Raw genomic sequence first — 26,554 nt, forward strand, 5'->3', positions numbered from 1 at the left:
TAGGGCTATTTTTATACCCTTGAGGTAACACCGTCCAGGTTAGTTGTGTTTTCCTCCCTTTACCAACAGATTCCCATTCAAAGGCAAAAATCTTTTGGCTTTCTGGGGCTAAGGTAAGGCAGAAAAAATGCATCTTTCAAATCTAACACTGTAAACCAGATCAGATTATCTTTGAGTTTGGTCAAAAGTGTATAAGGATTGGCTACCACTGGATGTAGAGTCTTTGTAATATCATTTACAGCCCTTAAATCCTGTACCAGTCTGTAAGTCCCATTTGGTTTCTTGACTGGTAATATTGGTGTATTGAAATCTGATTCACATTCTATCAATAGCCCTAATTCTAAAAACCTTTCTATCAATGGCTCTATTCCCTTCCTGTCTTCTAGCCTCAGGGGGTATTGCTTTCTATTTACTGGTTTAGCCCCTGGTATTAATTCGATAACGACGGGAGCAGCCTGTTTTGATTTTCCAGGTACATCAGTTGCCCATACTGAGGGATATGTTCCGTTTGTGATTCGGGTGATGTTATGATTATCAGATTCCGGTTTAACACAACTGATAGTCAGACTTAGGGCAGTTATGAATTGTTCTTCATTTACCTGGAGTTCAAGTTTGTTTTTATCAAATTTTATTACAGCTCCTAAATTCTCTAATAGGTCTCTCCCTAGCAGAGGTTTTGGAGAATTAGGTAAGTATAAGAATTGATGAATCCCCATCTGTTTCCCAATTTTGTATTTAAGAGGTTTCAGGAAGAAAGCCTTTTCTGCTTGGCCTGTCGCCCCCACAACATGTACAAATTCATCAGATTTTGGTATTAATTCCTGATTTAAGACTGAATAAGTAGCTCCAGTGTCAATTAAAAAATCCAGTTCCTCTTTATCTTCCCCTAGCTCTATTTTAACCAGTGGGTCTGCTAGGGAATGACTCACTGGTCCTCTTCAGTTGTCAGTGTCATGAGCAACTGGAACAACAGATGCCCCTCCAAGTTCTCTTTTTAGTTTAGGGCATTCTCGTTGCCAGTGTCCCATTTGGTGGCAATAAAAGCATTTATTCGGGTCCACCTTATTTTGCTGAAACCTTCCTCTTCCTCTCATAGAATAACCACGCCCTCTACCTCTAGCACTTGGAGGCTTTGGGCATGCGTTTACTGCTGCTATAATTCTGGCAAGTTTCTTACCCTCTTTCTTGTCTCTTTCTTGTTCCCTGTTGTTATACACTTTCCGAGCCTCAATCATTAACATTTCCAGATCTCTATTTGCAGGATATTCAAGTTTTTGCAATTTCTTTCTGATATCTGCACAACACTGCCCCATTACCAATCCCAGCAGTTGTTGTTTACCTACATCTGACCCAGGGTCTAAGGGGGTATATTGTCTCATTGCCGCTCTAAGCCTTTCTAAAAAGTCTGTTGGTGTTTCATTCTGTCCTTGTCTCACTTCAAACAGGGCTGCCCAGTTTACTGCTTTCGGTATTGCTCTTCGCAAGCCCTGTGCAACTAACCTTCTGTATTGCAGCAATAAATCATATTGGCATGGGTTGTTTGGATCCCAGTTTGGATTACTGGTCAGAAATACGACATCCACAGGCTCCTGTAGCAGTTCAGCCCGTTCCCTTCCAGTTTTTAAAACAAGTTCCTTTTCTGTCCCTGATAATTCAGATAGCATTAAATCGATATCTCCCCAGTCAACGTCTAAATTCTTTGCAGTTAATTCAAACCTCCTAGCGACTCCTTCTGGGTCTCTCCTTAAATTTTTCACATCCTCTCTCCAATTATTAAGGTCGCTTGTGGTAAATGGTACTTTTATCCGTGCTTGTTCTCCTAATTTGGGCATTACTTGCCGAAGAGGGGCTATTGTATAGCCCTCTGGGATTTCTTTTTCTCCCTCTCCTTCACCATCTCTGGTCTAAGCTTTTGCTCTTTCTGCTTCAGCTTTTTCTGCCTTCAGTCTCGCTTTCTCTGCTTCTATTTTTGCCCTATCTGCTTCAGCTTTAGCTTTCTCTGTTTCTAATCTCGCTGTCTCTCCGGTCTGAGCTTTTACCCTTTCTGTTTCAGCTTTTTCTGCCTCCAGTCTTGCTTTCTCTGCTTCTAGTGTTACCCTGTCTGCCTCAGCTTTAGCCTCTATCCTAGCTTTCTCTGCTTCTAGTCTTGCTGCTTCTAGCCTTGCTCTCTCTGCCTCAGCTTTGGCTTCTACCTTAGCTATCTTTGCTTCTAATCTCGCTTTCTCTAATTCCAACTTTGCTCTTTCTTCTATCTTTGCCATTTCTGCCTCCCTTTCCTTTTCCTTTCACTCGGTCGCCCTTGTGTAATATGAATGGCTAGTTCCTTCTCCGGGATCATCTCTCAGGTTTTCGGTGTCTGCTCTATTCTCTTTCTTCTTCACCTTTTTCCTTTTCTTCACCTTTTTTTTCCCTGTCTCCTTCAGGGCTTTCTCCTCGTCTTTTGCTTCCCCTGCCAATTTTTGCGGAACACATTCCAATTCCTCTCTCTCCTCACTTTCCAACTCCTTTCTTTTCTCGCTTTCCAATTCTGCAAAGCTACTGCTGCTTTCTTGTTGTGACTTTGGCAGCGGTACTCCACATCCTAGCACAAGAGGCTGATATTCTTGGAGGCTAATGGTACTTTCTGCATCACTGCTTTTTCTTTCGACTTAAGGCATCGTTTCCCTGCACTACAAGCATCACCACAGCATTCCTTAACTTCACAGTTCTTCTGATCCCATTACAGGGCTAAAACCAAGGGATCTTGGGGTGATACATTTGCTCCACAATCCTTTTGCCATTCTGGCTTATCCCTTAAAATGAAAAACATGTCTGCATATATCACTTCATCCCACTTTCCTCTTCTATGGAGAAACAACATAAGTTGTTGAATGATATTTTAATTTAAACTTCCCTCCGGTGGCCACCTTTCCCCCTCATTTAGTTTATACAATGGCCACCAATCCTGACAATATTTCACAAGTGTCTTTTTCCTTATATTTCCCCCCGGGATTCCACCAAGTTCTTTCCAATGTTTTAAAATGCATCCCAAGGGGGTTTTAGCATCAATTTCCTTACTCTGTTCAGTCCCCCTTATGCCTAATTACAAGGTTACAACTATTAGAACCCTTTCTGGATTACCAAATTCTATTCAGATTTCAGCAACTTACAATTTCAACACCTTACTCAACTTATTCTAGCATTCAAGCGCACTTCTTATTTTTGTTTCCACAATCCACATTCACACCAGTCGCTTCGTCCGTCTCTGGCCGGCCCCCTCGCGGGTGGCGCGGAAACGCAGATCGGGACTCCGCACTCGCTTCGCAATTAAATTGCGTCTCAGTCACTCACTTTCACGCACACACACACACTTTCAGTCGGAACTCTGCACGGGTAAACTTTTACACCAAAACCTCACACGTTGCTTTACCACCTACGGTCACAAAATGCCGCTATAAACCTCGAATACCTGCTGGTATTGCGGCTGCCCCCGCGACCCCCCCCCAAAGATAAAGCTATAAAACTTTTCTTTGATGGGGATGCGTAATTACCCAACACACTTAATTCTCTTAAAGAGAGAATTAACACCAAACAGTCAAAACCCCTATATTACTCACAAGTAATACAACATGATCATCAATCACCATATAATCATATGAACCACAGCCTTACCAAAAACCCTTTACCAACACAATACAACACCAAGTGTATTTTCCCACTGCTGTGATCTTCAGTTCTCCTGGGGAATTGCACCCCGGAGAGGGACGAACTCAGCGCTAGACAGGACTCCAATCCGTCAGCCTGGGGGCGTCCCCCGCGTCCCTGTGAATCCTAAGAGCTCAAACCTCCTGGGGGACTCTAACCCCCTGGGGGACTCTAACCCCCTCTTTCCTAGAGGCCTCGAAACCCAAACAAACAAATATATATAAATACCTTTTCAGTATGAGGTAGGTCTGGTGTCCATCCGCGCGTGGAGCCAAGGGAGTAGGGGAGGCTTATCCGACAGAATTCGTCGGGGGGCCCCAAAAGCGTCCCCGGGCCCCCCTGGATCACGGCACGACGGAGTCCAGTCCTGCCGCGGTCGCCAAAATGAAGCCAAAAAAGGCCAAACAAAACTGTTTAGAGACAGAGTTTGAGTCTGTAAACAGCAAAGGTATTTATTTTCGGATCCGGGGAACCCCCAGCTCGTGCTGGACAAAGAGTTCCAAGGGTTAAGGGAAAGGGTTAGGATATTTATACAGTAAAAGGGTAGGTTACATCATCCTGACATACATATTCATAACAGGTGGAGTCTGGGCGGAGTTGTCTTTTTGGGGATGTGTTCGGGGGTCTTTGGGGGTCTTCAGATGAAGTAACGAAGTCTTCCTCAGGGTTGAACTTTTTACCTTTCTTGCTCTTGATGACTTCATCCCCTTGTTATAGAGGATAATTGGACCCTTGCAATAAAACTTCCCCTTATCTGCTAGTTCTGGCAGCCTCATCCTGCCTTTCGTGCCGGTGTTTACACTCCCCCAGTGCCCAGCTGTCTCAGTGGTGCCAGGACTTACACTTCTAATTATCTCCAAGACAGAAGTTAATCCCGTTAGGGTCTTGACATGTCTCATCTGCTTTTGGTCACTTCTTTCTTAGTTTATCCCTGAATTCTACTGGTTATGAACACAAATTCATTAACATATATTACAAGTTCTAATTCTACATAAAGTAAATTCACACAAACAGTTTGGCCTGATCCACTCTCTTCTTCACACAAGCATCAGAAATCCCAAGACTTCCTTGGGTCATTGCCAAGCTTTTCACACTCTGCTCTGCTCAGGGCAAGAAGGATCTGCAGAGGGATATAGACAGATTGGATCAATGGGCTGAGGCCAGTTGTATGAGGCTTAATGAGGCCATGTGTCAGGTCCAGCACTTTGATCACAACAACCCATGCAAACCTACAGGCTTGGGAAAGAGTGGCTGGAAAGCTTCCCAGAGGAAAGGACATGGGTATTCTGATCAGCTGCCAGCTGAGTACGAGCCAGCAGTTTGCCCAGGAGGCCAAGAAGGCAAATAACATCCTGGCTTGCTTTAGAAATAGTGTGGCCAGCAGAACTTGGGAGGTGATTGTTCCCCTGTACTCAGCACTGCTGAGGCTGCACCTTGAATATTACATGAAGGACATTGAGATGCTGGAGCATGTTCAGAGAAGGACAGTGAAGCTCGTGAAGGCTCTAGAGCACAAGTCTTACGAGAAGCCTCTGAGGGAACTGGGCTTGTTTAGTCTGAAGGAGGAGGCTGAAGGGAGACCATATCGCTTTCTGCAACTACCTGATAAGAGGTTTCAGCCAGGTGGGCATCAGTCTCTTCTCCCAAGTAACATGTGATAGAACAAGAAACAAGGAGAAATGGCCTCAAAATGTGCCTGGGGTGGTTCAGGTTGAATATTAGGAAAAACTGCTTTACTGAAAGAGTGGTCAGGCACTGGAACAGGCTGCCCAGGGAAGTGGTTGAGTCACCACTCCCAGATGTATTTAAAAGACATAGATGTGGTCCTTAGGGACATGGTATAGTGGTGGATTTGGCAGTGTGCTACATTAATCATTGGATATAATTGGATCTTAAATGTCTTTTCCAACCCAAATGCTTCTGTGACACCTCTTTCATCTGCATGGACACTCCCACTGACTTCACAGGCATTGGGAGCTGCATCCTCTATCCCATTCCACTCTGGGCCTGGACCTCCAATTTGCTCCTTTAAGTGCTGAGGATGTCACTATGCTGTGGTCTGACAGTGCTTGTATGCCAAATGCAGCAATTTCTGACCTGTTTCCAGGTATATTCCTGCAGAAATGACCACATCTGTTTGCTGCTCCTAGGAGCTGCCCTGCAGGCTGAGGCAGTACAGGTTTCTCCCTTGCACCAGCTGGACGGGACTTCTCCATGTCTCTTCAGAAGTCATCTGAAGACAGAAGATTAAAGCACCCTTTGACCAGTAACAACTGACAGGCACTATTAGAATCTGCAACTTTGCTAATAGAAGCTAATGCCTCTGGGAGCTATGTAGCAGCACCAGCAGCTGCACCAGTACACACCAGCAGCACCAACACGGATACAAGGATACTTGCTAAATCTTAAATTTTTTTCTGCTTTTTTTTTTTTTTTTTTTTTTTTTTAAGTAAGAGAGAGTGTAACATTCCTCAGATCAATGAGGATCTCCTTTATCTTCATGACTTTCAAGACTCAGCTCCATATTTTTATTTGCAGAATTTCCCAGAAGACCTGGAAGCAGAGCCCACAAACTGCTGCATAAACCAGCATCCGCTAGTGACATCTGTTTGCACTACTTCTTGACTGAATAAACCTACAACTAGGAATTACTAAAAGATAACAAAAATGCTCAAACTTTCACCAAAAATAGCACTGTAGAAAAAAAAGGTGGAAAACTGTGATTTTTCAGTGTTTTGAGATCTAGAAGAAAAACTTACTTTATCTTTTTTAACTCCACTAAATTCTAACTTCACTTTCTCGTCAAATATTTATGTGAATATAATAGTTAATGATTTTATTAAATAGGATTATTAGGTTATTTTCTCATCAATAAATTCTGAAGCAACCTTGTAAAAATTAACTATCTAGTGCTGACTTTTTGACATATCTTAATTGAATCTTTTGTTACTCTTTCTATTTTGTGAATATTTTAACTGCTTGGGTTGATTCTGGACAAAAGGAAAACTTCAAACAACAGTGGTCTCTGTATAAAAGAAGGTAGATCTTTCTAAAAATACTCAGCTTGGAGTAAAGGAAGGAAAATGCAAAGAGCATGATGAAAGCACAGAAAGTCTCCAGATATATACAGCAAAACAACTTTGTCTATGTTAATAACTGCATTGTAGTATTATAAATAGGCACATACAGTGTGTGGACTCAGTACCTCTTTCAGCAAACGAGTACCATATTTTTTAATTACAAGGTAGTATCTTGCGTAATTATTGTAAAACTTTCTAGTTAGCTAGTTTGGAATGTATGGTAAGGATGCAGGGTATTCCATGCTGCAAGAAATATGCCCAGAGAATGGATAGACAGGGAAGTACATCACGGCAAACCTAGAACTGGTAAAAACAAAAAAAATTGAAAAAAGTGCATTTGTATGACTTTATCATTCTAGAAGGATACTATGAACATTCCAATAATGGCATTTTCAATTACAATGTACTGTAAGACTTATCTCATAAATTTCTGTCTTACATTCTATTGTATGTGCCCAATCAAGTGAGCTATCACAAATTGAAAACCTAAACTATAGCAGAAGTTTTGTTCTCAGATAGCCTGTGCTGAAATAACATTTCTCTACCTTAAAAAAAAATCACAAATGACAAAGAGTGCATTCACATCATGCATTTCATATCACAAAGGCTAGCTGTCCTTTAAAATTCACATTTTTAAAATTCTGTTGAAATTACTTTTTTCCCCTGAATGCATGTAGCCATTCCTTAGATGTTTTACTCTGACACTGAAGGTTTTGATTCAATTTTGCCATGTTTCTCACACTATTGTCAGATATTTGCACAAAAAGGTAGAAACTGTAAAAATGCCATCCGAATTGGTCTAAAGCAAGGTTGTTGGGGTTTTTTTCTGCACCCACTGCCACAGTTCTACATAGAACCTTTAAAACTGAGCTCCTATATTGCTGATTTCTTCCCAATGTTACTTTCATCCATCCAACATCATCATATATAAACATTTTATAAAAATCTCTTCTTTATTTAAAGTTAAACCAGGGAAAAAGGAAAAAAAATCTATTTTCATTTTAGTTTGCACTGTTAATCCCAAGGTCTTTCAAAGAATCATGATGTAGCAATAAAAATGCTGTCAAAACCCTTTATTGCCAAAATTTAAGAGGAGTTCACTCTGTTAGGAGATGTATCAGCACAGTTTCTGGGAAGCTGGAGACTTGTCTAGACAACACCCTGAAAAAAAACATGAAATAAAACCTAACAAACCTAAACTTAAAAAATACAGAAAAACTTTCTCAAAGTGCATATAATTCCAAAGTTCAGGAAAAAAGAAAAGAAAAACCAAACAAACAAAGAAACCAGAAACAAACAAACAAAGTAATACAAAATAAAACCTTCTCCATTAATAGGAAAGGGGAAATATGCTAATCATATTAAAATTGGAAGAGAAAAAAAATAAGCAAAACTATAGTGCAGAACTGAAGAATTCAACATGTACATTCCCCTAAAGATCAAGGAAATAAATATTTACTGCATAATACATGATGGTTTTAGCAAGTTCACAGTGTTCAGTGGGGCACAACTGGTAAAAATCTGCTAGGCACAGCTTAGATCAAATCTGGACACAGGAGACCTCTCCACTCAGCACAGTCACTTTAGGAAAAGAGCAAAGTAGATGTTTAAGTTGTCCATGGCATCCAAAGTTTGAAAAGCTGCCTCTTGCACACAGCCTATTTGTAGCACCTGAGCTCCTGCAGCTGGCTGAGAGGAGGAGCAAGTGCAAGCACAAAACTGCCTTTAAATGGACCTCATCCCCAAGGTGGGGTTGGTGGTGTTACATGAAGTACGGTTACTGGGGTAGAGTTTTGCAGAAACTGGACCTCTCGGGTCAATCTACATCTCTTCAGATTTGCTAATTTGTTTGAAGGATTTCTGAAGATGTAACTTCCTCCAGACTGTTGTACTGAAGCTCTGTAGTCAGAAGTGCTAGGAAGGAAACAAGTGTGCTACGAGCAGGAAGATTTATTCTAGACTTTCATTTTACAAATATTTATGTCTTGACTTCAGAGTTAGGTTTTGAAATAAGTGGTCTAAAATCAAGCAAGTTGCAGTTACAAGAAATTCCCTTTTTCAAGTTTATAACTTGCCTTGCATGAGGAATACTCAGAGGTACCAGGTAAGATCTTCAGCCTGTTGTTCACCTCAGGAAATGCATGAGAATCACAATGTATCTTACCCAAAGAAAACATACCTTCTGAGTAGAAAACTGTCAAAAAACCCACAAAACTTGTAATTGTTATTTATCATCATTTTGAGAGAGAGAACCCAACATCTCTCCTCCTCCCTTTCTTTCCACCTGCCCCTTATAATACATTTTTCATCACCAAGCCAAACTGTCATGCAGCTCAGAAAAGGAAATTGTCAGTCAGATTAAAATGCACTCTCAATTTTTAGCAACTAGGAGTCATTGAGAAGTGCATTTTCTAAATTAAACTGCCTTTAAACAAAATCACAGTTTTAAACAAGAACAAAAAAAAAAAACCCAAAAGAAACAACAAGAAACAAACAAAAAGCAAAAAAACCCAACAAAACAAAAAGCAAAAAAACCCAAAAAAACCCCCAACTAAAACAAACAAAAAACCCCCAAAAACCCAACAACAACAACAAAAAAACAACCAAACAAAAACACAACTTTTTGAGGAGTCAAATAGACTGCTGAAATAAAGATACAGGCAACATTGTTTTTCCTTAACCCTCCAAATGTTGCTATCTCTGCTTCTTCCTTATCTTTTTTTCATGACATGGGCTTTGAATTATATATTTTTAACATCTTCCTAATGTTCTGCTGTTTTCTTTTTAATTTCCTAAAGCTAAAACTAGTTTTGATCATATCCATCTGGCATATCTCAGTATAGCTGTCTTATTGGAATTATCTTCCCCATGGCTTTGTTCAGTCCATATATTGCTTTGCTTCTGAGAAACTGAAATCTATATCTTCACCTTTTTTTTTTTTTTTCATTTTGTTTTGTTTTGTTTTGTTTTTAAATTAGCTTATGAAACAGATTTAGGAATGATATTTTCTTATCATCTGAGAACTGAAGTTGGCTTTCATCATGCCTCTTATGAGTTTACACACAAATGGCATCTTTACAGGCAACAATGAATGTAAATACAGTTCTTTAGCACTCAAATCTCTTTCACACTAAAGCAAACAGAACACTGTGGGTTTGTTTGTTTTCTAAATGAATGAAATGTCTATGAGAATGACAGCAAATACTTAGAGAAGATTTACTTAATTATGGCTTGAATGTCAGACAATAATGTAATCTATAATATTTAAGTAAGGTTAGTGTTAATGCCCTGCTTCCTTAAGACTTTTTTTCATAACTTAGAGAAGTCAAGAGAAAGAAATTAATTGTTGTCAATGAACTTTGAATTAAGTTCAGGTTGTTTACCTGTTTGTCTACTCTGTTAACTAAGAAAGTAATTTTTTGGATTCAAAGCAGTAAGATCCTTCCTTCATAAGCTCCAGTTCTTCATGCTGTCAGCACTAGAAGTAAGCAGCTGACATAATTTCTGAAACCATGATATAATAGTAATTCCTGATGCAATTGAAAGTGCTGCATGAAAGGCTGCATGAACAGAAATACTTCTGCTGTAGATCACATCTTTATTTGCAAAGATAAAACACTTTTTTTCAACTGAGTGTGTTGCATGATGGCTTCCCTGCCCAAGTTGTGTATCATATATAAGTGCCCCAGATTTTCCTGTGTAGCAAATTTGAGTAAAGTGTTTAGTGACACAGTAGCTTGCCTTTTAGAAGTGCTAAGAACCTAGTTTCTGAAAATTATAGTCGGTCTTAAATTATTTACAATTCACAAAAAACCTCCAGACAAACCAACCAACCAACCAACCAAGAAATAAAATCCAAGAGTTTGTTCTGAAAAGTTACTATTTATTTCTGCAAGAAAGAGAATGCATGTCACAAATACTAATTGCTGTTCAGCATTTAGCTGTTTCCAGAAATTATTAAGCAAAGATCTACCAGCTGAATATAGGACATGTACATGTATTGACATTAGAAATTGAAACAACTTGTATAGAGTCTTGGAGGCATAACTCATATTTTATGGAGCATATCATTGTATTTGGTTGTTTACGAGACAGAGAATGGCATGACATATGAGGTGTGACACAGCAAGTCAACTTTAAAATAAAACAAAACTCTCCTATTTCTGGATATGCTACTCTGGATTATGTCTAAACAAAACATATCCATAGGAATGGAATGATAAAATATTCAATGCATTTGAAATGTCACGGGTTGTGACAGTTCATCTAGAGTTAAAGTGACATGGAAGAAAGTTTGGCTTCCCAGCTAGAGAACAGATTTTAGCTGGTTCCTCATGCTTACTTACAGTTTAGAATAGCCTTCAAGGGGTTGAAAACAATTACAAGAGTTCATAAACAGATTTCAGGTTACTTTTGTTCACTGATTCCTCAACACTAAAGTCTAGGAACTATTCTTAAACACATTAATTTTGTAGAATTAGATACATATCTACAATGCATTTCAATATTTGAGCTGATAGAAACTCAGTTCTTTAAGGGTGCAATAGGGAAAAAAATATTGGGAACAACCAACTAGTTTTGGGTGCTTTAAATGATTGCTAAACATTACCTGTTAAGTTTTCTAAATTCTTAAAAAAGACAGAATAAACTGTATCTGTTCTCATACTGATAATCAGAAAAATCATAGCTTAATCTTAAAAACCTTACATGACCAATGCCTTACAGCTATTATTGTAAGGAAGCTGTTATATTCCTTGTGCTGCTATATTCCCTGAAGCGATCTCACTGCAGTTTAATCCTATTACCTTTTTTCCAATCAACTCTGTGCAGAATTATTTTCTTTTTCTTAATCAGTTTTGAAAGTATTTTATAATATTTTCTTTCTGTCTCTTCTTCAAGCCAAGTAACCCCTTCATTCTGCCTTTCCTCATGGGTGCTGAACCTAGATGTTTAAAATAGATAAAGCTCACGGAATAAATTATACACAAATTTAACCTTTCACATTCATTTCTTCATTTCCCACGTTACTTAGGATAGAGGATAAATGGGGGAAAAAAACCAAACCAAAAAAAACAAAATAAAACAAAAACCCCACACCAACAGCTCGTAATCACTCATAAATGTAACTGCTATCCAATGTAGTGCTGGAAAGCCCAGAAAACAAATATTGCATTATAGCACTAAAGGCTGCAAATGAGCTAATGTCCTGTAGGACTGAGCCTGAAATACAAGCCCTTGCAGGATATTAATAGCTTTAAGCTCAATATTAAAATTATTTGTAGGTAGATTAGCCTACCAGTAATTCTAACCTTGTCTAATTTTTACTGTGCCAAGAAGAAAGGTGCAGAAAGCATGACCTAGATTGAACAGTGGGAAGAGAAAGAACACACAAGGGACCCAATGATGTTAGCATCCTAATTAGAAAATTAAACAGTTAATCAGAGAAGAAACATATTTTCTTTCCATAATATCAAAATTCCTCTGTGTACACATAGTAATGCCATCAATCACTGTCTCTTTTTCAGGAGAAAAAAATATTGGCTTATATTGTTAAAAAATGTTGATATTTTTCATTACTTAAGAGCAACATAAGGACACGGCTAGTAATTTTATTATAGGTCAAAAATGGAGGCCTTAGAAAGCAGACACTTAAGTAAAGGTCAGAGTTTCAATGACAGGAGACAAGAAATGTGTTTAAAAATTACTCTGACTATTTTTATATGGCAATGTAAAAAATAATTCCACACAATTCTTGATGTTTTGCTATTATAATCTAACAAAATACTTCTTGTACTACATAAACAATATCCTTGTTTGTGGAGGATTACAAAAATCCTTTTAAAATGAGACAAATACTAAAACAAGCCCATTTATGAAAGCATTGACAGACACTAGATACTATTTTCAGTGTGTTTATCAAACTGGTAACCCATGTATGTTTGGCATTCATTAGGAGAACAATCTTGCAGCTTATCTTTAAATAAATATATAATCACATACACCTCTGCTCAGCATATAGCTCATCCTGTGGTGACATAAATATTTTTCGTGTCCATTTGTGTAAACTGATGAATATCTGATGCTGTTCAATACCCATTTGAGTGCAGCTTCACAATGTTCACGGATAACATAAAGTATTTTCATCATAGCACTTCATTAACAATAAGTTGGAGAATAACTTCCAACTGTAAATTGTGACACAGGAGAACATATAAGTACTGTATTGCTAATATTGAAGCCTATGATCCATATACAACAGAAGTTTAAGTCTGCAGATCAAATCAGAGTAACCATTCCCAGCTGCTTTGTTTCTATTCTGAGACTGTAATCTCTGCTCCATTATGGCAAATTCTCAGCACTGTAGCTTGTCAATGCTTCTCTTCTGCAGTGTGCTCTGCAGTACAAATGATACTACTTTAAAACCTGTTCCAACTGAGATTTTAGGAAAGAAAACAAAAAAACCACAAAAAACACAAAACCAAACAACTCCCCCCCAAAACAACAAACCAAACCAACCAAAAAACCCAACAAACCACAATATTAATGAAATTCCCGTATTAATAAATCAGAAATTTCTAAAGCAACCTTTCCCAATTGGAGGTATGGGATGTGATATCATACAGCACTTTTTTGCAATAAGATGGCAGGGATAACGTTTGAAGGTGTACTGTATTTTACTTCCTTGAAAACAGGTCAGCATTCAACAGTTTGAGAACATTATAATCATGGTTTAGTGTGTGTAAAAAAATATTTATCAACTGCTAAAATTTCGTATGTTTTAAAGATATGAAATCTCATGTTTAAGCTAAGAATTTAAGACAGCTAGGTTTAATCTTAAATTCAGTGTCAGTTTTCAATCACTATGAGCAAACCTCTTCCAAGGAGACCACATCACATCTAAGTTCTGTGTAGAATTAGGACACCAGTCTATGTTTCATTCCTTAAAGAGGGGAAGCAGAAAATAGTGACCATGGAGAGATACGCAAATAAATTGTTTTCCGAGTCATCCAATCCACTAAGAACTTTAGTGATCATAAGAGTTTTGTTATACGTTTGAAATCATGCAGATATCATGCCTTTATTCAGCCATACATACTAACCTTCCTAGGGTTCCTTTGAACAGTGGAAAAAGCACTGTGCCATAGAAACAAATGCAGAGCTGGAGAATATTCAGACAAACTGACTAGGAAACAAGAAGTACTGAAACACAGTAAGAAACGCCACTGATGATTGTCTAGACTTGTAGGGAGGAATCCTTTCTGTAATTAAAAAACAAAAATAGTCCCCATGCAAGTATTTCAGTGGAAGGGGCTGCCCAGCAGCGAGTTTCAAAATGCTTTTGGTCAGACAATGATATTAACAGGATTTACAGTATTAAAAAAAAACCAAAACCATAAACAAACACAAAAACAACGAACAAAACCCAACCTCCCCATAAAAAACAACAAAAAAACAAACAAAAAAGGAAATAAAATATTAAATAAAATAGAAAATAAAATAACCTAGAGAACACTCAAATGACTTATTGGCTCAGCAGTTGTCCCCCTGTGAAAACTTCTGCCGCTGCCAGGCCCCGCGGTACCGCTCAGTTGAAACCACCGCTTCATTTTTGTTTCGGGTTTCAGCCGGGCCGTACCCGTTACCAGCGGTCACCCACGGGGCGAAGAGCTCCGCTGCGGGCACGGCTGCGTCAGGGCAGAAAATCAGCGAGAAAAGGGCTTTTTCTGAGCTTTCTGGAGCCGGGAACAAGCCGGGACAATGCCGGAGGCAGGCAGCTCGTCAGAGGGCTGTGGGGCTTTCTGTATCCCACCCGCACTCCCAGGAAAGCGGCTCTGTGGAGCGGCAGCCACCGGGAGCGCGGCGAGCAGGAGGGGCGAGCAGAGCGTGGCACGGCAGGAAGGGCGCGGGGCGGCAGCGGTCGCAGGCAGGGCGAGCAGGGAGGGCAAGCGGGAGTCAGAATGGTGGCCACTGGGAGGAAGGCTGGAGCCGCAGTTCTGCCCGGGGGATCTGCGCTCTCCACCTTGGGAGCGGCCGCCGTGTTCACTCAAAGGGAGCTCCGGAGGTGCGAGGCTGCTGTGCAGACCCCAGGCTGCGGTGCCTGAGGTCTTGTGCCTGAGGTAAGGGGCAGCTGCCTACAGAAGATGTGAGCAGGTGAATGATCTCCTGCAGCATTTAGCTGAGCTGCAGGAGACAGGGAGGAGGCTGAGTAGCATTAGGGAGGCAGAAAATGAGCTGGACACTGTGATCCATGAGCTCACTGCTGAGCACACACAACCTGTGCCCAGCCAGCCAAATAATTCCCCTAGCAGGGCACATGGAAAGCAGGGAAGCCACCGGAGTTGGGGAGTGGCAGGAAATCCTGCCCCTATACTTGGCCTTAGTGAGGCCGCACCTTGAGTACTGTGTGCGGTTTGAGGCACTGCAGTGTAAGGACATCGAGGTGCTGGAGAGGATGCAGAGAAGAGCAGTGAGGCTGATTAGAGATCTGGAGAACAGTTCTTCAGAGAACAGTCTGAGGGAACTGGGCCTGTTCAGCTTTGAGAAGGCTGAGAGGAGACCTCATTGCTCTCCACAACTACCTGAAAGAGGTTGTAATGAGGCAGATGTGGGCCTCTTCTCCCTGGTGACCAATCATAGGAAAAGAGGAACTGGAGTGAAGCTCCACCAGAGGAGGTTGAGGTTGGATATTAGAAAAAAATTCTTCACAGAAAGAGTGGTTAAACACTGAAACAGGCTGCCCTGGGAGGTGGCACTAATGTGCCCAGGAAAAGCACCACGTGATAGTAGTAGGGGATTCTCACCTCAGAGGCACCTGTTTGCAGACCAGACCAGATCTGTAGAGAGGTGTGCCGTCTAACAGGTGCTTGCATCAGGGATGTCACTAAGAGACTTCCTAGCCTTGCTCACCCAACTGATTATTACCTGCTCTTGGTGTTCCATATGGTTCCACAGGTGCAGCCATCCGCAGTGTTGAAAATATTAAAAAGGGGCTCTGGGAGTAGCAGTTAAAAACTCTGGAGCACAGGCAGTATTTTCATTAATCCCACCAGTCAGAGGGAAGGGAATACAAAGGGCCAACTAGATCCAGCAAATCAACAGCTGGGTATGTGACTGGTGCTGCAGCCAGGGTTTTCACTGTTTGGATCATGGTACCAGCTTTGGCTAACCTGGTCTGCTGGGGGCTGATCACCTGACCACCTATCAGAAAAAGAGATGTAAGCTGGCCAAGCTGGTGAAGAGGGCTTTAAACCAATGTGGCTGCGGTGAAGAAACCTCAATTCATTCCATGCCAATCAATTTCAGTGTGATACTGGCATTAGTAATAGATACCCTGAGCCTGCAGAAGGGCTGCAAGTCAGCAGGGGATCACCTGGAGGGGGGGCCTAATAAATCCCAGCCCCACCACACCAGCTACTTGTACAGGTTCACTGGAGGCCCATCTAAAATGCCTCTATACAAATGTATGCAGCATGGGGACTAAACAGGAGGAGTTAGAGATGTGTGCTTGCCTGTGGGCATATGATCTTATTGGCATCACTGAGACTTGATGGGATGGCTTCTATGACTGGCGCATCAGCATGGAGGGTTATAAACTCTTTAGAAAGGACAGGCCGGGGAAACGAGGTGGAGATATTGCCCTCTTTGTCAAGCTAGAGTGCATGGTGTTCTCCCAGGGTTCAGATGAAGACACAATAGAAAGTTTATGGGTTAAGATGAACGGGAAGACAGACACAGGTGTTACTACAGTGGGGTCTGCTATAGGCTTCTTGACCAGGAAGATAGTATAGATGAGGCACTGTACAGGCAGCTAGGAACATCTTCACATTCCCAATCCATGGTACTCATGGGGGGCTTCAATCACCCTGATATCTGTTGGAGGGATGACTCTGTAAAGCACAAACAAACCAGGAGGTTCCAAGAGTGTGCAGATGGCAACTTCTGTTTTCCAAGTAATCAAGGAACTAAGAAGGTGAGGTGCTATGCTGGTCTTGTTCTCACCAACAAGGAAGGGCTGGTGAGGGATTCTAAGTTCAAGGGCAGCTTTGGTTGTAATGACCATGGAATGGTAGAGTTCAAGATCCTCAGAGAGGATTTTAGAGAGCTCTCAGTAAGCTTATTGTCATTGACTTTAGGAGGACAGATTTCAGTCTTGTCAGGTAAATGCTCATGAGAATGTCATGAGATAACATCCTGGAGGGAAGAGGGGCCCATGAAAGCTTTAAGATTTAAGGATCACCTTCTCCAGGCCTAAGAGCAATGCATCCCAACTAAGATGAAGTCAGGTAAAAACTCCAGGATGTCAGAATGGAAGAGCAAGCATCTCCTAAGAACCATTAAACTTAAGAAGGAAGCATATAGAGGGTGGAAGCTAGGGCAGGTACCCAGGGATGACTACAGAGAGGTTGTCTGAGTAGGGATCAGGTTAGGAGAGCCAAATCCCAGTTAGAATTAAATCTCACCAGTGATGTAAAGTGAAACAAGAAAAACTTCTATAGGTATGCTGGGGATAAAAGGACAACCAAGGAAAATGTAGGCCATCTCCCAAAGGAAACAGGAGACCTAGCTTCAAAGCATATTGAGAAGACTGAGGTTCTCAATAACTTTTTTGCATCAGTCTTCTCTGGCAAGTGCTCCAGCCTCATTGTGAAGGCTACATCCAGTGAAAACAGGTACTGAAAGAAAAACAGTTGCAGAACAAAACATAATTCCATCCCAGAGGCTGCAAAGGAAGTGAAAGAAATAATACTACCCATAAGACATCCAGAAAAAAATTCCTTCCATAGATGAAATTAATCACTGTGCATTTTGCTGAACAGTACACAATTTTTTCAATTAGCAATAGTAAATCTATTCTCAGTTTTTATCAAGACGTGATGTATTTTGTGAAACAGAATTCTCCATTCTGGGATTTTTTTCCTGCTGTCTCATATCAGTCATACTCCATTTACTAGTCTTTGTATACTAAACTGTGCATAACATATCATTCCAGGCCACAACTTGGAACCAAAGAAATCTATATGTGACATATATCACACTGTCAGAATATTAATTAAACCTTGTCAAAAAGGGCTTTATACAAAGTCAGTAGAGTTGTTTCATTTCCCTGAAAATCCTTATGTCAGGTAATGACCCTGAGAAACAAATTTCATCTTCATTGGCCTTTAAGAAGTATATTGCACATGCATGCTCCCAAGGATCTGTGTAGCATTCCTTGGTCACACAGAGCAGATGGACTAGTGTCTGTATGGCAATTATTTGAGGTGTCAAACACAATGTTGTAGTGTAGAATTATCAAGCCAAAAGGTTCCAACCTATTTAAAGTTTTTCATGCTTCCATCTATTGCCTTCAGTTTTATTTTTACTTTCTGTTTGGTCCAAACCATAATAATCTCCATTGCATTTTTTTTCCTTTTTCAGTGTTATCATGCTGAGAGAATATGGATTAGATTAGCAAATACAATATCAAAATGACAATAGGAACCCAATTTTTTAGTCAACGTTAAAATAGAACTTTCAATGTATTTAAAAATCCATTATCAATATAAGTAGTTGCTATTTGGTTTTTTTGTTTGTTTCATGTTTGTCTTCAAGAACACTGACAATACAATCTTTTCACCATGCCTTTGTTAGGTATAAACAGCAATACTGAGCATAGAAAATATTATCTAATACTAATGACAGCTTTTTGCTCACTGTGCGTTTTCTCACCAGAATCATTGATTTATTTTGATTGTTGTCTTTATAAATACAAAATACATGCAACTATTGACCCTGAACAGCTAAAAAGAAAACCCACTCATGAGAAGCAATGCAAACAACCCTACAATTTAGAAATCTTTAAAATGAGAGAACACATTTAGTAAGCAAGGTTCTTGAATCACTAGAGAGTTGGCTAGCTGAATGATTTCTAGCCTTCATTTAATAGGGATGAAGCTACACACATTGCTGAAACTTTAACAGTCCTAACTAAAATAATGAGAAACAAGATTGTCTCATGTTATATTCATGTTATTCTGTTTAATGAAAAAACTCATACATTAGGAATGGATCTGCAAGACTGGTACTACTCACTCTCATTTTAGGCTCCTTGAGTAGGCTACAGGTGAAGAAACAATTACACACAAATAGGGCCTCATTTTTCTTATTTTATTTTTTCCAAATGTTTGTGTGTAAATGTAGCACATACTGAAAAGAACAAAAAGTAAAAAATATAACCTGAAATTGTTCCTAAAGCATAAATGGATTAAAAAAGAGGAAATTTCCGGATGTTCTTCTAAAACAAATATCTCAACAATAGTTTACATCAACCATCTGCTGTTCCATGTACAATTTGGAACCAAATCTATCTGGCAAATATAATTTAAGGAATTTGACCCAAGAGTTCCAAATATGTAATATATTCTAACGTTTTTACCAGTACCACGAATAACATTCAGTTAAAGGTATAGCAAATATGTTAGACACTCCTTTGGCAATCAAAATAAGATGTATTTCTTCTGAATAGTTTCTTCCCCAAGCCTCTCTCTTTTTGCAGAGCAGCAGTCATTTGGTGCATGCTGTGCTTTAATAAAAAAGAAATATAGCCTTGTTAACAAAAGGAACTGAACAAATTTTCCTTTAATAAAGGTTATGAATAAGATTTTTCAACTACTGTTTTGGTGATGACAGTCTTTTATAGTCCTTGCAAAACTAAAACAGTTTGTGGCTTTGTAGTTCTTACAAAGGGCCTATTGTTCATGAAAACAAAAGGCAATTTCCACTTAAAATTTGATATAAAAGTATGTTAGATATCATTCATGTTTCAAGAGACAGGTTCCAAGTTCCAGAGGGTTCAGATATTCAGTTTGAGACAAGACCCTGACAAACAGAAATAAACTACTAATGTTACCTGTTATGGCAACTTGTATGAGCTTTTATTCTTAAAACAACAATAAAAGCCACTTAAAAAAAAAAAAGTCACCCCAATTAAGAATGTTTTCAGCACCTGCTGAAGTTGACACTGTTTTGAGGCAATATTGCGGGGGTTCAGTTGCCTGAACATTAGTACAAAAGTACATTTTTAAACACCATAAAGTAATTGAATGTATTCACATTAGACTGACAAGAATGATATATTCAAGAAAAAACATCTTTTCTTTTTATACAAAAAAGAAAATAAGATCGTGTCAAATTAAGTTTCCTGAATACAGATGTCTTCAGAATAATCCACCTAGCCTTAAGTTCTTCCAGACTGGTGCTAGCTGTTTGTTATATCTGTCAGCTCATTCAGATGTCTCAGAAGTTTGTTATTGGAAGTGGCATAGTTAAAAAAACTTCATAAAAATCTTCATAAAAATAGTTTTCAAGTCTTGGAAAAGATAAAAAGGAATACTGAACTATTTGGAATATTAACTTGCCAAATATTAGAGGTTAACTGAGAAGCATTCAATGAAAAAAAATGTTGGAGAGTATTAAACGGGCATAGAATTCACTTTTTCATTCCTTGCAGTTTTATTATATATTAACACGAGTACTAATAAAGTAGAAAGTAAAATTTTATGCTGTGCAATGCCAGTCAATCAAAATTGAGAAATCTTGGTCTTGCTATTATCTCTCTCTGTCTCTCTGAACCCCTGGTTTTCTGTAGAAATCATAATATTGCTTCTTCCAATCTGTACACCTGAAAATAAAATTCACTGTTGGAATTTCAATGCTTCCTTCTTGTTATCTATTTTTCTTACTCACTAATATAAGCAACATCCCTTACAGCATCTGTCCACTTCCTTTACAGATGGCCACCAGTAGAATCTGATGTACTTCACTTATCTTACTCCCCATACTTCCATTGGTATATTTTAATGTCTTTCTCACTTTTTTCATGTAAGTAGAATAGCTGCTGTGAGAATCCTGAATAAGTAAGCCTAATCAGGATTATAAAAAGTCCCTTCATGGTCACTGAGCTGAATGAAATAAAAGATTACAACATGTAAAACCAAAGTAAAGATGAGAAAAGCTGATGACATGGATTTCAAAAATGTAGATTTAAAATTGGCAGAGGCTAGGACAGCTTGATCTTCACTGCAACTTTATAACATCACTGAAGTTACATGAGAGACTTAGTTATTGTAACAGAAGAACCCACACTTATTTCTTAAATAATTTTGGGGCTTTTATTTAAAGATGTCATTATTTTTTAGCCTACTATGGCTGTCAGCCCTGAAAGATGAACACTTATGGCAATCTACCAGTGAAACATCCATACAACATTGTTTCAGCACAAATTATCCCTGAATGGACAATTCATACTGCTGTCTAGAATTTAGTAGTTTCTTTTTAACCTTTGCTGCTACTTTAACCTTTGCTGCTACTTTTATATAGCAAAATAGGCAAAGCAATTTATATTTCCTTAAATTCATGAAACAATCTTTTACCTTTTTCTGACCCTCCAGAATTGTTAAGGAAAATATTGATAACAAAACTACTAAAATTCAATACAGTACCCCACCTACAACTGAAACTGAGCAGCCTTAATGAAACATAAGTACAAAATTTTGTTCTCCCTAATCTTCTGATTAGACTGACAATGACAGGGAAGCTTCCAGACAGCAGAAACAGAATTCTTCCAAAGCCTATCAGTCACAAAGCAAAATAAACATCTATCCCATCATTTCAGAAACAGAGCTTGATCATTTAATGAAAATTTTTATGAGACATGGCTGCAAAACTAGTCTCCATAGTGTGGACAACCCTATAAAAAACCACAAGTAGTATTGCTTTAGGGCCACCTGAATAGAAAACCAATGTTATTTGATATTGTGCAAGACAATATGAAGTACAATATTAACATAAATTGTCTGTACCTTTCTTCTCCCACTTCAATGAATGTTTCTTGGTTGCAGATCCACATACTCTTCTAAACACAGTGTGATAAAAATTGTAGGACGTAAATCATGCATACACAGTGGATCTGCCACAAGTTGTAATTTTGCTCTTCTGTTTTCAAAGAAGAATCTGCATAAATAAATATTTCCTGCAATCAAATTACATTATAAAAATATTTAGCTCATTTAAATTCAGAACCACATCCTAACACTTCAGGCTTGCAGATGTTTAGTTTTGAAATGAAATAATTTGCCCATATAGTGTGATCTGTTTACATATGTTGTTATAGTGTAGTCATTCTTTGAGTTGATGTCTGACACAAATGAGTCTTTACCCCCCCCCTTCCACATCCCTAACATTTACATATTCTTTTTTTTACTATTTATATGATACAATCATGACAAGATCATTCCCTGCCCATACGATACTTTCCTTTCATTGCATGTTGAGAAACATTATCATAACTTGCATTTCCCTCTTTTTATGTGAAGATTGAATATCCAGCTGCTACCTTAATTAAGTCTGCCACAGGCAAGGATCTGGCTTTATGTACCTGCAGAGAGAACTTTCATGGTGTTTTAATGAGTAACTATAGATTGAGCAAGATGACTTAAGAGCTAATTCAAGCAAAAGCTTAGCTTAAGTGAGTGCCAGAGCTGTCAATGTACAATTAGGAGGCTTGTTTGTCTCATGACAGTGAACCACCACAAATTATATACTTTAGCATTGTTGGTTAATCTTTTGCCACCTGACAGATGGAAGTAAATCAGCTGACTTATGTTAATCACTTCCAGGAAGTGGGAATTATTTAAATCTTGGCACAGTTTTACATCTGTGAGGGTAGCATTAGGAGTATCACAACAGCAACCCATTATTTATAAATAAGGTGCCATCTGAAGTGTGTGTGTGTGGGAGGGTGGAGTAAGTGGCAGAGAATATGGGCAAAATAAAAGGCATTATTTATCTCTTTCTCAAAAGTCTCTCACTTGAGGATAAAGCTTCTGATTATTCATATCTTGCGTATTTTATGTTTTTACAAAGCTGGAGATAATTTTCAGCAAAATTAAGTTCTTATCATGTGTATGCATAGAAAAAAATACAGGTCCCCTGAAGAGACATTTGCCAGTTTTTATGTAGCAACAGTATCAGTGAGCAATAACTAAACACACCTGTACTAAAGTACAAAAATAAATGGCTCAATACATTAAAAAACCCTGGGGTTAATTCTGCATGGAAAAATGGAAAATAAGCTTCTTCCTAAAAAAAAAAGAATAGTGTTTGAGAACTTGTGAAACATCACTGAAAACCTTTGACATGTAGCTCTAGAAAGCCAAGTTGAAAATGAACATGAACCTTGGACTAATGCCTGGTAACACTTGACAGCTTAAGAGCAAACTGCACCTCAGAGTACAAGATCAATTCCCAGTTTGCTTTTTGTAATTTTCTCCTTTTATTATAGCTGTACTAATTGAAGAACATCTTTGACTTCAGTGGTACCTCACTGTTCTCCTGGTGACTGTCCTTTCCACAGGATTAATACTGCCACAATTGCAGTAAGTTATTTGGTGGATATGGGTTTTCATACACTTTTAGTTAATTAAAAGCCATGTAATTTAGGAAAAAAAGTAATAAAATAATGATTTTAGTTCTTTTGAACTCCACTCAAAATTCAGACTTCCACAGTTCATGGCAGGACTTTAAAATTTGGTAAGGAAAAACGCTTCAGGATAGAAAGTAACTTTTTCAGGAAGTGCCAACGGGAGTAATTTTTTATTGTAAAAATAGAAAAATATTTCAATAGTTATAGAACACAGTTTGCTATTTTCATTCTATGATTCTATGAACTCTATCTCACTACAGCTACATTGTTAGATTGGCTCTTTGTTATATTTTGGCCCATAAAATTATAATTTTCCAAACAGTTCTCAAGTAGACAGAAGGAACAATTCCCAGTAGGTGTTCAAGATGCAATCATCCTTTTCTGAAAGGTAGGAATTGGTATAATGGTGTGCTATGAGTTATTCTCTGCCTATTCTTTTTCATTTCAGAGTCCCTGGAATATTTAATTTACTAGAGCAAATGTAGCCTGGGCAATGTTGTATCAAGTGAAAGATCTCCTGCATTTTTCATAGTCATAAATTATGGAATTGACAAGCTGGTGAAGAGAATTAAAAAAAAGCAAAAAAAGCAAAAGGGCAAGTTTATTTTTACTTTTAACCCAGACTTCAACATATCCAATTGTACCAAATATCTTTCTGTTGCCTTGAATTTAATAAACATGAAACCTATTCCATCATTCACTTTCTTAACAAAACTACTTAATACTATTTGATGCAAGACAGATTTTCTTCAGATTTTTCCTTGATACAGCCATCACTTTCATCATTCAAAATAATATAGTCAAGTCAATTAGAAATTAAAAATCTGTAAGATTTTACAATAGTTTGATAACAATTTTGGGAAAGGGAAAAGAGTGGACTTCTATTCCTTTTGTGAAATGCTAGGGGAATATTAGGTAAATAGAATGAGTTAAAATAATTCCTAGAGCCCTTGTTCAACTACTCTTTGTGAATTTATGCTTCAGATAACCCAGAGGTATTTTGACACAATAGAATTTCCAGTTCTGTGATGCTGAACTTGCATCTAAACCAAAATCCTGTAGGTTTTTTTACGGATGCATTATGCTCTGTTCCCTTTTGAGATCCTGGGACTAGAGAAGTCACAAAGGATCTGATGTTGGACCAGCCTAGACAGTGACAAACTGCATAGAAAAACAAACTGGGCACAAAGGCTTTCCCCTGCAGAAAAGCTGCTGAAAATAAAATATTACAGATTCTAGATCATCAAGTCCTTTGACTTGCTCCCTTTCTGATCTTCTGAAATGTATGGGTATACATAATGTTTCTTTCTGTGAACCAGAGGCTATACCTTTATAGGGTTCATTTTCAAACAGCTGTTGTTAGGACAGAAGCTCTTCTTGAAAATGTCTTTGTTCTAAAAAAGTTGGACAAACTTCATTTCCATGAACTACTGCAAATTTTGTGGTATAAAGAAGAGTTTTGTTACTGATTTGTTCTTAGAGCCTACTTCTTTGAGCTATGTAACTATCCAGGCTTTCATATTAATAGAAGAAATGGATCAGAGTAGTGTGATCTTTTGAACTTCTGAAGCAGTGCTTTCCTGTGGGATTCAGAAAATGTAATCTTAAACTTGTACAACACAGGAAAATTAAGAAAGGCATACTCAATACAGATTCTCATAGATATAGTATAATTCTAGTAAAATGAAACATCATTTAATAAATAGCAGTTTATATTTTCCATTTTAAATTAAAATTTTCTAGTTTGGCAAGTGAAAAACAGTTGCTTTTTTTTTTTTTTCCTTTTAATTCTATTTGTCTCTCTAATGCAGTTTACTCATCTAGTTCATCTTGTTTGTATTTTTATTATGATTATATTTACTAATTCATCTGCCCAGCTTGATGAATGAAACACTCCAAACTCTTCCTAAGATAATGTCCTAAACTTTGGTCTCCTTGTAAATTACAGTAGAACAGAGAGAACAATAAAGACAAAACATTATAAATTGCACCCCATAATTAAGACAAAACAGCTCTGAGGAAAGATATGATTCAATATATTAGAGCAAATATGCAAAGGAAAGAAAAATAAAAAATATGTCTTGACATATTCTACAATTCCATATGTAGAATCCTTTTATATTTTTGCATATTACAGTTTGAGAACAACACTGAAGAGAAACTTTCAATTTGATATGTAAAATAGACACTTCGAATATTATGTAAGATTCACTTAAAAAAAAAAAGTTTTATAATTAGGATAAATACGTAAGCAAAGTGATCATTGACATTAAGACTTCTCCATAAGTTGTGAGAGTGTTTCCTTTTGCAGGAGCACAACATATTTCTTGATGCCAACTTAGTTTAATTGGATGCTCTTTGATACTGCAGAGAAGCTGAAGTGTTCTTAAAATGGTAAGATGTATCATAAAAGTAAAATGAATACATTTGGGAAGTTGATTTTAGAAAATATACTTTTGTTAAAAGAAAAGAGAAAAAAATTAAATTAAATATTTTAGTGTCACTCTACCAGTTTAACAAAATAATATGAAGCACAGGTAGGCAGTGAATTCAGAATGTAAGTAAGGAATCCATGGTAAAACAATAACATCTTTAGCATTTTAAAAGCATTTCTAATGAAAAATTTTACAATACAGAAAGGAAGAAAAACCCACAAAAAAACTTCCCACAATATAGGAAAAAAAAAAAATCTTTCTTCTGGATAATATCTGAATTAATTGTTATATGGAATTATGAATAAAGCTATAATGCAGAATTAGATGGACATTATGCTAAACTTTACTCAAGGTTTTTCTCTGGGAGAAAAAATACTAAGTGACTGGAAAACATAGCTCTGGGGCAAAGCACTTCTGTCTCTAACACAGGAAAATGTCCAGGCATGGTTATGCCTCATTTAGTGAAGAGAATGTAATTTCATATAAAATAGAAGTATAGTAGAGGAAATCGAAAATCTGTAGACTTAATGGAAGCCATCATTCACAGTATCCCATTTGCTAGATATCCATGTTGCATAATGCATAATCCAATAGGTAAATTTGCCAGTTTTTCAAAAAGGGGTTCATAAAGGGAGATCATTTCATGATCTAGTGGTGTCACTGCTGCAGAGGGAACTGCAGTCTTTTAGTCACATTCATTACAAGTTATATAGAGAGATATATAAATATATAAATTCCTCCTCCCATATGTATGTGGTGGAGAAATTTCTCTTGAAATCATTCCAAATGGCAGGACTGAAATCAGCAAGCCTAGCCTGTTCATGTAGTAATTGTATGCACTGTATTTTACTTAAGACAGCCTGTACATAAAAGGGTTGAATTCTAGTTTGTGA

The sequence above is a fragment of the Calypte anna genome, chromosome 2 (assembly GCF_003957555.1).
Source record: "Calypte anna isolate BGI_N300 chromosome 2, bCalAnn1_v1.p, whole genome shotgun sequence".
Taxonomy (NCBI): Eukaryota; Metazoa; Chordata; class Aves; order Apodiformes; family Trochilidae; genus Calypte; species Calypte anna.